At 40.3% G+C, this 11,064-nt stretch overlaps 1 long non-coding RNA gene and 1 other non-coding gene across 2 annotated transcripts; one reads left to right on the top strand and one right to left on the bottom strand.

Moving 5' to 3' along the window:
• Positions 1–206: 206 nt before the first annotated feature.
• LOC130589966 (small nucleolar RNA SNORA14) lies at positions 207–353 on the bottom strand. Its single transcript, XR_008967481.1, has one exon. It is a non-coding gene; the product is annotated as a small nucleolar RNA SNORA14 (small nucleolar RNA).
• An 8,393-nt stretch (positions 354–8,746) lies between these two features.
• Positions 8,747–9,148, top strand: LOC130589753 (uncharacterized). Its single transcript, XR_008967393.1, has 3 exons — positions 8,747–8,806; positions 8,893–8,959; positions 9,048–9,148. It is a non-coding gene; the product is annotated as an uncharacterized LOC130589753 (long non-coding RNA).
• Positions 9,149–11,064: the final 1,916 nt, after the last annotated feature.

Here is an 11,064-nt window from a genome sequence, read left to right as displayed (position 1 = left end):
AGCCAATAACCTCAATTAGTTACTTGATTCATTCCTCTATACTTCGCGCTTCTTATTTCCTAAATCATGATTTTATGATTGGATGGTGTTTATCCCCTTCTCCCGATATTTTTATCAATCAATTTCTTGTCTAATCACTTAGCGTCTTCTTAAGATCACTAGGGGAAAAAATCGAAAGGGCTGCGCAAGTAGGGCTGCGCTTTTTAAAAAAGCGCAGCCCTATTGATGAAGGGCTGCGCTTTAAAAAAAGCGCAGCCCTTCTGTGAAGGGCTGCGCTTTTTAGAAGGCGCAGCCCTTCACCCACAGAAGGGTTGCGCTTTTCTAAAAAGCGCAGCCCTTCTGTAGGTAGGGCTGCGCTTTTTTGAAACTAGCGCAACCCTACTTTCAAATTTTTTTTTTTCGATACAAACTATGTAGCGCGCCTTTACTTCATTTTTCCCACTTTCATTCTCTCTCTTCACTTCTTACTACCCCAAGTGCGATATTCCCACTTTCATTCTCTCTCTTCACTTCTTCAGTGTTGCCCCACCACCACTTTGCTGCCCTAATTCGAGCACCACCACCCCTTCGCGCACAATATTTCGCTGCACCACCACCCCTTCGCGCCCACCACCCCCTTCGGCACCACACCCACCAATTCGCACACCACATTTGCGCACCACCCCCTTTGCGCACCACCCTCTTCTCTTCTCTTTATTTTCTTCTCTTCTCCACCATTTGAGTGGTTAATTAGGTATGGATTAATTTTGTTTTTAAGTAGTTACTTTTGTTTTGTTAAATTGAATTAAATGGTTAATGTGCAATGTGGGTTTTGTCAATTGTAGGAAGAAGAGGCTAAGGAAGGCAAGTAAAGTTCCAAGTATCTCTTTTCTCTTCATTGCTCGTCGTTGGTGTTAAGAGGTAACTACTTTAACATGTAGACAAAGTTGATAATTTATTGAATGTATATGTATTTTTTATAATGTATATATAATATATTATTTGTTGATATGAGATTGTATGAAAACGCAATGTGATTTAGCTATATATATGAAAATATATAAGTAGTTGTTTGAATCATCATCATATATGCCTAGATACCCGTTCAAGACTTACTCATTAGGGTAAGTCTTGAATAGTCCCCGGTTTGGGACTGTTCTTGGACGTTTGATCTCACTTAGGTGGTGAATGTGTGTCTTCTTTTCAATTCTGAGGAAAATCTTGGCTTATCGTTTCGCTACATTGTTCTCTGGGTACATATGTAGATAAGCAATTATCTACATTGTGTACTTGGAGAACTGTAGGGAAATGCTGCCGGATTTTCCTTAGAATTGGAAAGTTGGCATATATTCACTAGTGAGATTAGACGTCCAAGGATGGGTTAGGTTGGAGTGATAAGGACCTTTGACTGCATGCATACAATTGAACATGTGACTATCTTAGCTTGTTGTATACGTGTGTGATTTGAATATGTGAGTTATGTGTACTTTAATAATGATTGATGCATTATAATGAATGTTGTGTTTAATTATTAGAGGTGGTCTTCTTGAATGAGATGGATCGTACTTGGATGTATGGTAGTCGTGAATCGATTGAGTTTGTGAATGGGGTCTCGGAATTCTGTAGAAGTGCATTAGAATATCAAACATCCTCTGGAGCAGTCGACTTTTATTGTCCTTGTTTGGATTGTAGAAATGTGAGCAAGGTTAGTAGTATACATGTGGTTAGGGAGCATGTATTTCGCCGTGGGTTTAGGCCTCAATACCATGTATGGATTTGGCATGGTGAGCAGGGGAGGTATATGGGAAGCTCTGGATTAAAGAATGATGTATGTGAAGAAAAAAAGAAGGATGATGATGAGTTAGGGGATGAGAATTTGGATGATGAATTTGGAGATGATGATAGGGATCGGGTAGACGAGATGATACACGAGGTTGAAGATCAGTCGTGTAGACGACCTCGTATTTTTGAGTCTATGTCTAAGGCTGCTGAAAAGCCGTTGTATCCAGGTTGTACAAAGTACACCAAACTTTCTGCGGTGGTAACACTGTTCAACATTAAGTCGAACGCTGGTTGGACGGACTCTAGTTTCACATCGTTGTTGGAAGTTTTAGCTGAGATGCTCCCTAAAGGAAATGAACTGCCAAAGTCGTACTATTATGCGAAGAAGTTGATGTGTCCTTTGGGTTTAGAGTACGAGCGGATACATGCTTGTCCTAACGATTGTGTGCTTTATCGTAATGAGTATGAGCATTTACATGAGTGTCCACGTTGTGGATTGTCGAGGTACAAGCGTGAAGGAGCTGGAGGTAGTGAAGGACCACCAGCCAAGGTGTTGTGGTATCTACCCATAATACCTAGATTTAAGCGCATGTTCTCAATAAAGGAGATGCGAAGAATTTGAGGTGGCATGCAGATCGTAGGAAGAAAGACGGTCTGCTCAAGCATCCGGCTGATTCGCCTGAGTGGAAAACTATCGACAGGGTGCATAAGTCATTTGGTAATGAGGATAGGAATCTGAGGCTTGGATTATGTACGGATGGCATGAACCCTTTTGGCAATCTCAGCTCGCAGCATAGCACATGGCCAGTAGTTTTAGTGTGTTTATAACTTGCCTCCTTGGTTGTGCATGAAACGCAAGTACATGATGTTGTCGCTTCTTATATCGGGGCCCAAACAACCTGGAAATGACATAGATGTATACCTTCAGCCGCTTGTTGAAGATTTACAGAAGATGTGGAACGAAGGAGTGTTAGTATTTGATGCGTATGCTAATGAGATGTTCACTCTGCGTGCCATGCTTTTTTGTACTATGAACGATTATCCAGCTTATGGGAACTTATCTGGGTATAAGACTAAAGGAAAACAACCTTGCCCGATTTGTTTAGATGACATGAAATCTACACACCTTAAGGGCTGCAAACATGTGTATATGCGCACACGAAGGCTCCTCAGCCGCGACCATCCCTATCGGTTTAAGAAGAAGGCATTCGATGGGACGGTTGAAGAAGAAGTTGCTCATAGACCATTAACTGGTACTGAAGTTTATAATCAGGTGAAGGGCATTGAAACAGTCTTTGGTAAACCTGCTAGTGAGGTTGATAGACCTACAGGATTATGGAAAAAACAGTCCATTTTTTGGAAACTCCCATATTGGAAAGATCTAAAGGTCAGACATTGTTTGGATCATGCACATAGAGAAGAATGTTTGTGAAGCTATTATGCGACACTTATGAATATTCCGGGTAAGACAAAAGATGTTAAGGCGTCACGACTTTACTTGGAACAAGAGGGGATTCGACCAGAGTTGTGGGCTCAGAAAAGGGACGGAAGAAAGAAGAAAAAAGGGGAGGAAAGGGTTGATGATGATGAAACACAGAAAAGTAAAAAGGTGGAGGATTCGGAGAGAAATTATTTGCCACCAGCTTGCTACACGATGTCGCGTGCAGAGAAAACGGATTTTTTGCGAGTCATTGTATGGCATTAAGGTCCCTACTGGCTACTCATCGAATATGAAGCGCTTTGTTACCTTAAATGGTGAGTTGAAGTTATCGAGTATGAAATCGCACGATTGTCATGTCATGATGCAAGTATTCTTACCGATTGCAATTCGTGGGATACTTCCAAAGCATGTGAGGCACACCATTACAGAACTGTGTTCATTTTTTCATTCAATCTGCAGCAAAGTCCTAGACCCGTCGACCCTCGATTCCTTGCAGACTAGAGTAGTTGAAACTCTATGCAAATTTGAGATGTATTTCCCCCCTGCATTCTTTGACATTATGGTCCATCTCATTGTCCATCTAGTTCGAGAAATTAAGCTGTGTGGTCCAGTGTTTTTGAGGTGGTGCTATCCTTTTGAGAGATATATGGGAACTTTGAAAGATAAAGTTCGTAATCCTGCACAACCAGAAGGTAGTATAATTCAAGGGATTGTGGGTGAAGAGATCAGTAATTTTGTGGCTGAGTATTTTGCTAGTGTTGATCCTGTTGGACTTCCGACATCCCGACACGAGGGCAGACTTGAGGGCAAGGGTACAATTGGTTCAAAATTGATCACACCTTCCGTAGAAAAGCGTAAACAAGCTCACTTATTTGTATTGCATCACGTACCAGATGTCCATCCTTATTTAAGTGAACATATGGAGGAATTACGTGTTAGCAATCCTGGAAAAGGAGTGAGGGCATTGACGCAAATGCATAACAAGACTTTCATTGATTGGTTTCATAAACGAGTACTCAATGATTTGGATGAAAGTGTTCCTGAAACAGTCAAGTGGTTAGCATTTGGTCCTCGTGAAGCTGTACGCTCTTATGAGGGTTATGATATTAATGGGTATAATTTTTGGACTGAACGTCAAGATCTCAAGTCAAGATCGCAACAAAATAGTGGTGTTTCACTTGTGGCGTCGTCTACACAATATGCAAGCTCGAAAGATAAGTCGCCTGTACATGCTGAAAGCAACTACTATGGGCGAATACAAGAAATCTGGGAGCTGGACTACTGTACTTTTAATATTTGCCTCTTGTGTTGCACGTGGGTTGACAATAATCGCCGTTGTGTAAGAAACGATGATCCTTGCGGTTTCACCCTTGTTGACCTTAGTCGTTTACGTGAAACTGAGGAGCCATTTGTAATTGCATCACAAGTGAAGCAAGTTTTTTTTGTAACTGATCCTGCTGATCATAAGTGGTCAATTGTTGTACCTGGTAAAAGGAGTATCCTCGGTATTGGTGATGTTGATAATGAGGAAGAATATGATGCATTTGAGGACCTCCCCCCTTTACCTATCCTGAAATTCGTGTGGAAGATGATGTAAATATGTCGGAGAATTATATGCGTGTAGATCACACGGAAGGGAATACTGTACTTGAGGATCCTAAGAAAAGGCGGAAGCTCAATGAATCATGAGACATAAACTCAGGTGTGTGTAATTTCTCCAATTTTTAGGCTTCAATTTCTTGTTGGTTGCATTTTGGGAACGAAAAGGCCATTTCCGGCCTATTTTGGCTTATTTTGGCCTTTTCGCTCCCAAAATGTACTTATGAAGTGATTTAACCTCAAATTCTTTTTGAACATGATTATATGATGTATAATGTAACTAGTATGTAGATTTTTAGGCTTTAATTTTTTGTTGGTTGCATTTTGGGAACGAAAAGGCCATTTCCGGCCTATTTTGGCCTATTTTGGCCTTTTCGCTCCCAAAATGTACTTATGAAGTGATTTAACCTCAAATTCTCTTTGAACATGATTATATGATGATATTTAACTAGTATGTAGATTTTTAGGCTTTAATTTCTTGTTGGTTGCATTTTGGGAACGAAAAGGCCATTTCCGGCCTATTTTGGCCTTTTTTGGCCTTTTCGCTCCCAAAATGTACTTATGAAGTGATTTAACCTCAAATTCTTTTGAACATGATTATATGATGATATAGTAACTAGTATGTAGATTTTTAGGCTTTAATTTCTTGTTGGTTGCATTTGGGAACGAAAAGGCCATTTCCGGCCTATTTTGGCCTATTTTGGCCTTTTCGCTCCCAAAATGTACTTATGAAGTGATTTAACCTCAAATTCTTTTTGAACATGATTATATGATGTATTATAACTAGTATGTAGATTTTTAGGCTTTAATTTCTTGTTGGTTGCATTTTGGGAACGAAAAGGCCATTTCCGGCTATTTGGCCTATTTTGGCCTTTTCGCTCCCAAAATGTACTTATGAAGTGATTTAACCTCAAATTCTTTTTGAACATGATTATATGAGTATAATGTAACTAGTATGTAGATTTTTAGGCTTTAATTTTTTTGGTTGCATTTTGGGAACGAAAAGGCCATTTCCGGCCTATTTTGGCCTATTTTGGCCTTTTCGCTCCCAAAATGTACTTATGAAGTGATTTAACCTCAAATTCTTTTTGAACATGATATATGATGTATAATGTAACTAGTATGTAGATTTTTAGGCTTTAATTTCTTGTTGGTTGCATTTTGGGAACGAAAAGGCCATTTCCGGCCTATTTGGCCTATTTTGGCCTTTTCGCTCCCAAAATGTACTTATGAAGTGATTTAACCTCAAATTCTTTTTGAACATGATATATGATGTATAATGTAACTAGTATGTAGATTTTTAGGCTTTAATTTCTTGTTGGTTGCATTTTGGGAACGAAAAGGCCATTTCCGGCCTATTCTGGCCTATTTTGGCCTTTTCGCTCCCAAAATGTACTTATGAAGTGATTTAACCTCAAATTCTTTTTGAACATGATATATGATGTATAATGTAACTAGTATGTAGATTTTTAGGCTTTAATTTCTTGTTGGTTGATTTTGGGAACGAAAAGGCCATTTCCGGCCTATTTGGCCTATTTTGGCCTTTTCGCTCCCAAAATGTACTTATGAAGTGATTTAACCTCAAATTCTTTTTGAACATGATATATGATGTATAATGTAACTAGTATGTAGATTTTTAGGCTTTAATTTCTTGTTGGTTGCATTTTGGGAACGAAAAGGCCATTTCCGGCCTATTTGGCCTATTTTGGCCTTTTCGCTCCCAAAATGTACTTATGAAGTGATTTAACCTCAAATTCTTTTTGAACATGATATATGATGTATAATGTAACTAGTATGTAGATTTTTAGGCTTTAATTTCTTGTTGGTTGCATTTCGGGAACGAAAAGCCATTTCCGGCCATTTCGGCCTATTTTGGCCTTTTCGCTACCATGCCCAGCCCCCACCCCCCCCCCATGCCCCCCCCACCCCCCCTTCCCACTGCTGTCCCCCCCTCCCCCTGCTGTCCCCCCATTCCCCACCTGCCGCCCTCCCCTCTGTCCCCCCCATTCCCCCCTGCTGCCCCCCCACCCCACTGCTGCCCCCCTTTCCCCCCCCTGCCCCCCCTCCCCCCCCACTGCCCCCCCCCCCCTTCTACATACTAGTTACATTTTTAATTTGCTTTTTTTTTTTATTAATTTGTATGTGTTTTTACCATTTCAGGGACATGGAGGATGTGCATACGGATACGAGTGCGGAACACACTACCGAGGATGAGTCTTTCGATCACAAAAAGGAACAACGGCAAATGGTTATGGCTCGACGTGAAGAAAAAGGTATACAAGCGTCAATTGCAAGTAAGAACTTGTGGACGAAAAAGAGGAAAGGAAGGGGACCTACAAAGTCACTAGGGAAACCCACCCTAATGACTTTGGAGTACGATCAATCGGGGCAACCTTGTGGAAAATGGCGTCAAAAGTATGCCATGCAAATTGGGATTTGCATGCATAAGCTCTCCATTCTCCACTCATGGAAAGAGGTCCCCGAGTCTTTGAAGAAGATGATTTGGGAAGATACTATGGTAAGATTCGCGTATAATTATTATAATTTTAACACTTTGGTTAAATATACTATGTAATATTGACTAATTTGTGTAATGCGTTCTTTGTAGAATCAATTCCATTTTCCAAACGATGAAGCGAAGAAAATTTGTTTCTATCCGCAGTGCCCAAAATTCCGAGACTTCAAGGCCAAGCTAGTGTCGGGGTGGATCACGAAGCGGAGAAAAGTCGGGGGAACAAAGAAGAAGAAAATCTACGACGGGGAAGCAACACCTTCTTCTGAGGCTTCACATGACACATCATTCGAGGATCCCTCAAGCTTCCATATCAGATATGGAGGCATATCACAGCTGAGCAGTGGCATGCATTTGTTGCACAAAAAACAACTACCCCAGAAGTTGTTGTTGAAGAATTTTTTACTAGCTAAGATTTAATACTTCAGATCCAATATTATATAACACCATATCTAACCTTTGTTTATATTTGTGTGTTTCAGGCAATTCGTGAGAAAAATAGCGCGAATGCAAAATCTAGGAAGCACTACCACCATCTGGGTGCTCATTCGTATGGTCAGGCGAGAGAATCGTGGATGATGCACATTACCCCACGATTGCGTCGACCACGACGCAATCGGGCACTAGCTCTACGACGACAGCTGCACAGCGGCAACCAGATAGAGTGCTCGATTGGTGGTGTTCCATGCATGGGGTTGATGCAAAGGGACAGAGAGTCATACTGATCCCGGAACAAACAGATAGCTAATGCCATTGTAAGTACATATTATAAGTTATTGATAAGGTTTACATAATAATATAACTTCTGCGCTCACGAGTATTTCTCTCTTATCATTTATGCAGATTGGCTTGAAGGAAAAGGAGGCAGCTGGTGAGTTCACTCCTAGAGGACAAGTTGATGCCTTACACGAGACTCTAGGACGGGACCAGTATGGACGTGGAGGGGCGTAGGAGGTGTCCGCCTCGGGGTGAGAAAGGTGTATGGTGATCAATACACCTCTACGTCCAGATCCACTACCTCCAGTGTAATTCATCACCTTCCAAGATGTGGAGGCTATGAAAGCCGAACTTCGGGAGGAGCTCAGAGCGGAGATGACTCAGAATTTCAACGCCATTTTGGCGCAGATGGGCTTACCGACTTTTGGTGCTTTCACGCAGGGCAATGTTCCTATGCAGCCTGTTCCTAAGCAGCCTGTTCCTACGCAGCCTCGTCCACAACCGGAGTTAACGGTAATTGTTTAATATCACAACTATTGTTCTTAATATTGTTTCATAGACTAACCTTGAATAGAGTTTTTTTTTAAAGGAAGAGACACCATGTGGCTATGTAATCAAGGAGATGGTCATGGTAGATTCATTATCGTGGCTTATGGATCTATACAGCCCCCTAGGGACCGGCCACTATTGCACAACCAGCCAGTAGCTGATATTCACTTTGATTCTTTGCGTAAAGGAACAATACGGTCCTTACTAGTCAAATCATTGTTAAATAGGTAGCCTAATCGAAACTATATATGCACACTTAGCTTATTAAATATTAAATGTACATCTAATCTTATAATAATGTGTATTGATGTAGTGTGATGAAGAAGATTACTTCATCTGGACTTCGACAAGGAAAAGCTCCTGTTTGGTATTTAGTCGAGGTAACATGTAATATTTTTTGCATCCTTTTATACAAACACATAATACACATATAACATGTCATTTATTGCATCTTTGGTGAATTTTTAGTGTCCGGTACAAGAAGGTGGACTTGCGTGTGGGTATTACGTCATGAGGTTCATGCTCGATATCGTCAACTATTGCAAAGATGTTGTTGATCTTCGAAAGGTATGTAACTTTTAGGTTTCCAATTGTTGTTTGTTGTATTTCCGGCCTATTTTGCCTTTTCGCTCCCAAAATGTAGTTATGATGTGATTTAACCTCAAATTCTCTTTGAACATGATTATATGAGGCATATTATAACTAGTATGTAGATTCTTAGGCTTTAATTTGTTGTTGGTTGCATTTCGGGAACGAAAAGGCCAATTCCGGCCTTTTGGCCTATTTTGGCCTTTTCGCTCCCAAAATGTACTTATGAAGTGATTTAACCTCAAATTCTCTTTGAAAATGATTAATGAGGCATATTATAACTAGTATGTAGTTTAGCTTTAATTTCTTGTTGGTTGCATTTCGGAACGAAAAGGCCATTTCGGACTATTTGGCCTATTTTGGCCTTTTCGCTCCCAAAATGTACTTATGAAGTGATTTAACCTCAAATTCTCTTTGAACATGATTAATGAGGCATATTATAACTAGTATGTAGATTCTTAGGCTTTAATTTCTTGTTGGTTTGCATTTCGGGAACGAAAAGGCCATTTCCGGCCTATTTTGGCCTATTTTGGCATTTTCGCTCCCAAATGTAATGAAGTGATTTAACCCCAAATTCTCTTGAACATGATTATATGAGATATATTAATAACTAGTGGTAGACTTTTAGGCTTTAATTTCTTGTTGGTTGCATTTCGGGAACGAAAAAGGCCATTTCCGGCCTATTTTGGCCTATTTTGGCATTTTCGCTCCCAAAATGTAGTTATGAAGTGATTTAACCTCAAATTTTCTTTGAACATGATTATATGAGATATATTATAACTAGTGTGTAGACTTTTAGGCTTGCATTTGATTTTGATTCCATTTCGGGAAGATATATGTCATTTTTAGAAGTACTAACTACGGTAAAATGATTGACTTTTTGTATATGTTTATTCCTTGGTTGTTTTGCAAGGTTTATGCTAGTCCATACCACGTTTAAGGAACTTCACCAAGAAGGAATTGACGAAGTTCGAGATAAGTTGGCGTCCCACATTACCGATGATTGCATAGGATGAGATTTTCGCTCCAACAATGTAATACTAGCTAGTTTCTATCACCTATGTACACTTTTTACATTATTTAATATATTTGAAGTTAATTATTACCTTTCTCCACTTGTCATATATTATTGTATTGCAATTTGCATTTTTTTCTTGTCAAGAGAGGTTATGGGGGGGGTGGGCTGGTGTGTGGGTGTAGGCTGTGCTGCTGCTGGTATGTGCAGGCTGTGTGCAAGCAAAATAAAAAAAAAAAATTATAAAGTGAAGGGCTGCGCTAGTTTAAACTAGCGCAGCCCTTCTTACTTGAAGGGCTGCGCTAGTATAAACTAGCGCAGCCCTATCTAGCAAGAAGGGCTGCGCTAGTCCTTCACTAGCGCAGCCCTTCTTCTTAGAAGGCTAGCCCTTCTAAACAAAAGAAGGGCTGCGCTTGTGAAGGAGGCGGCAGCCCTTTAGTTAGAAGGGTGCGCTTTTTTCAAAAAGGCGCAGCCCTTCTTGCTAAGAAGGGCTGCGCCTTTTTGAAAAAAGCGCAGCCCTTCGTCTTGAAGGGCTGCGCTTTTCTAGCGCAGCCCTACTTGAATAATGAAGGGCTGCGATGGAAAGGGCTGCCCTCTAAAAGCGCAGCCCTACATGCCAATTTCAGCGCAGCCCTACTGCTTTTTTCCACTAGTGTATTTACACAATACAAACAATTTCAACATGGTAGTAGCTTGAAAAGAAAATTCTGACCAGTTAATAGTAAAACCATTAACCAAATTCTGACAAGTTAATAAAAGCATGCCCATCAAAAGCTCCTCTGTGCAAGCAATTCATATCAACATTATCAATTTCAACTAATAAACAACCAATCTTCTTCACAAAAGCATATTCAAAACCTAAATCTGTAATTATAGTAGGCC

This window comes from Beta vulgaris, chromosome 8 (assembly GCF_026745355.1).
Source record: "Beta vulgaris subsp. vulgaris cultivar EL10 chromosome 8, EL10.2, whole genome shotgun sequence".
Taxonomy (NCBI): Eukaryota; Viridiplantae; Streptophyta; class Magnoliopsida; order Caryophyllales; family Amaranthaceae; genus Beta; species Beta vulgaris.
Note: the sequence above shows the minus strand (reverse complement) of the source record. Positions and strands in the feature narration are given on the sequence as shown.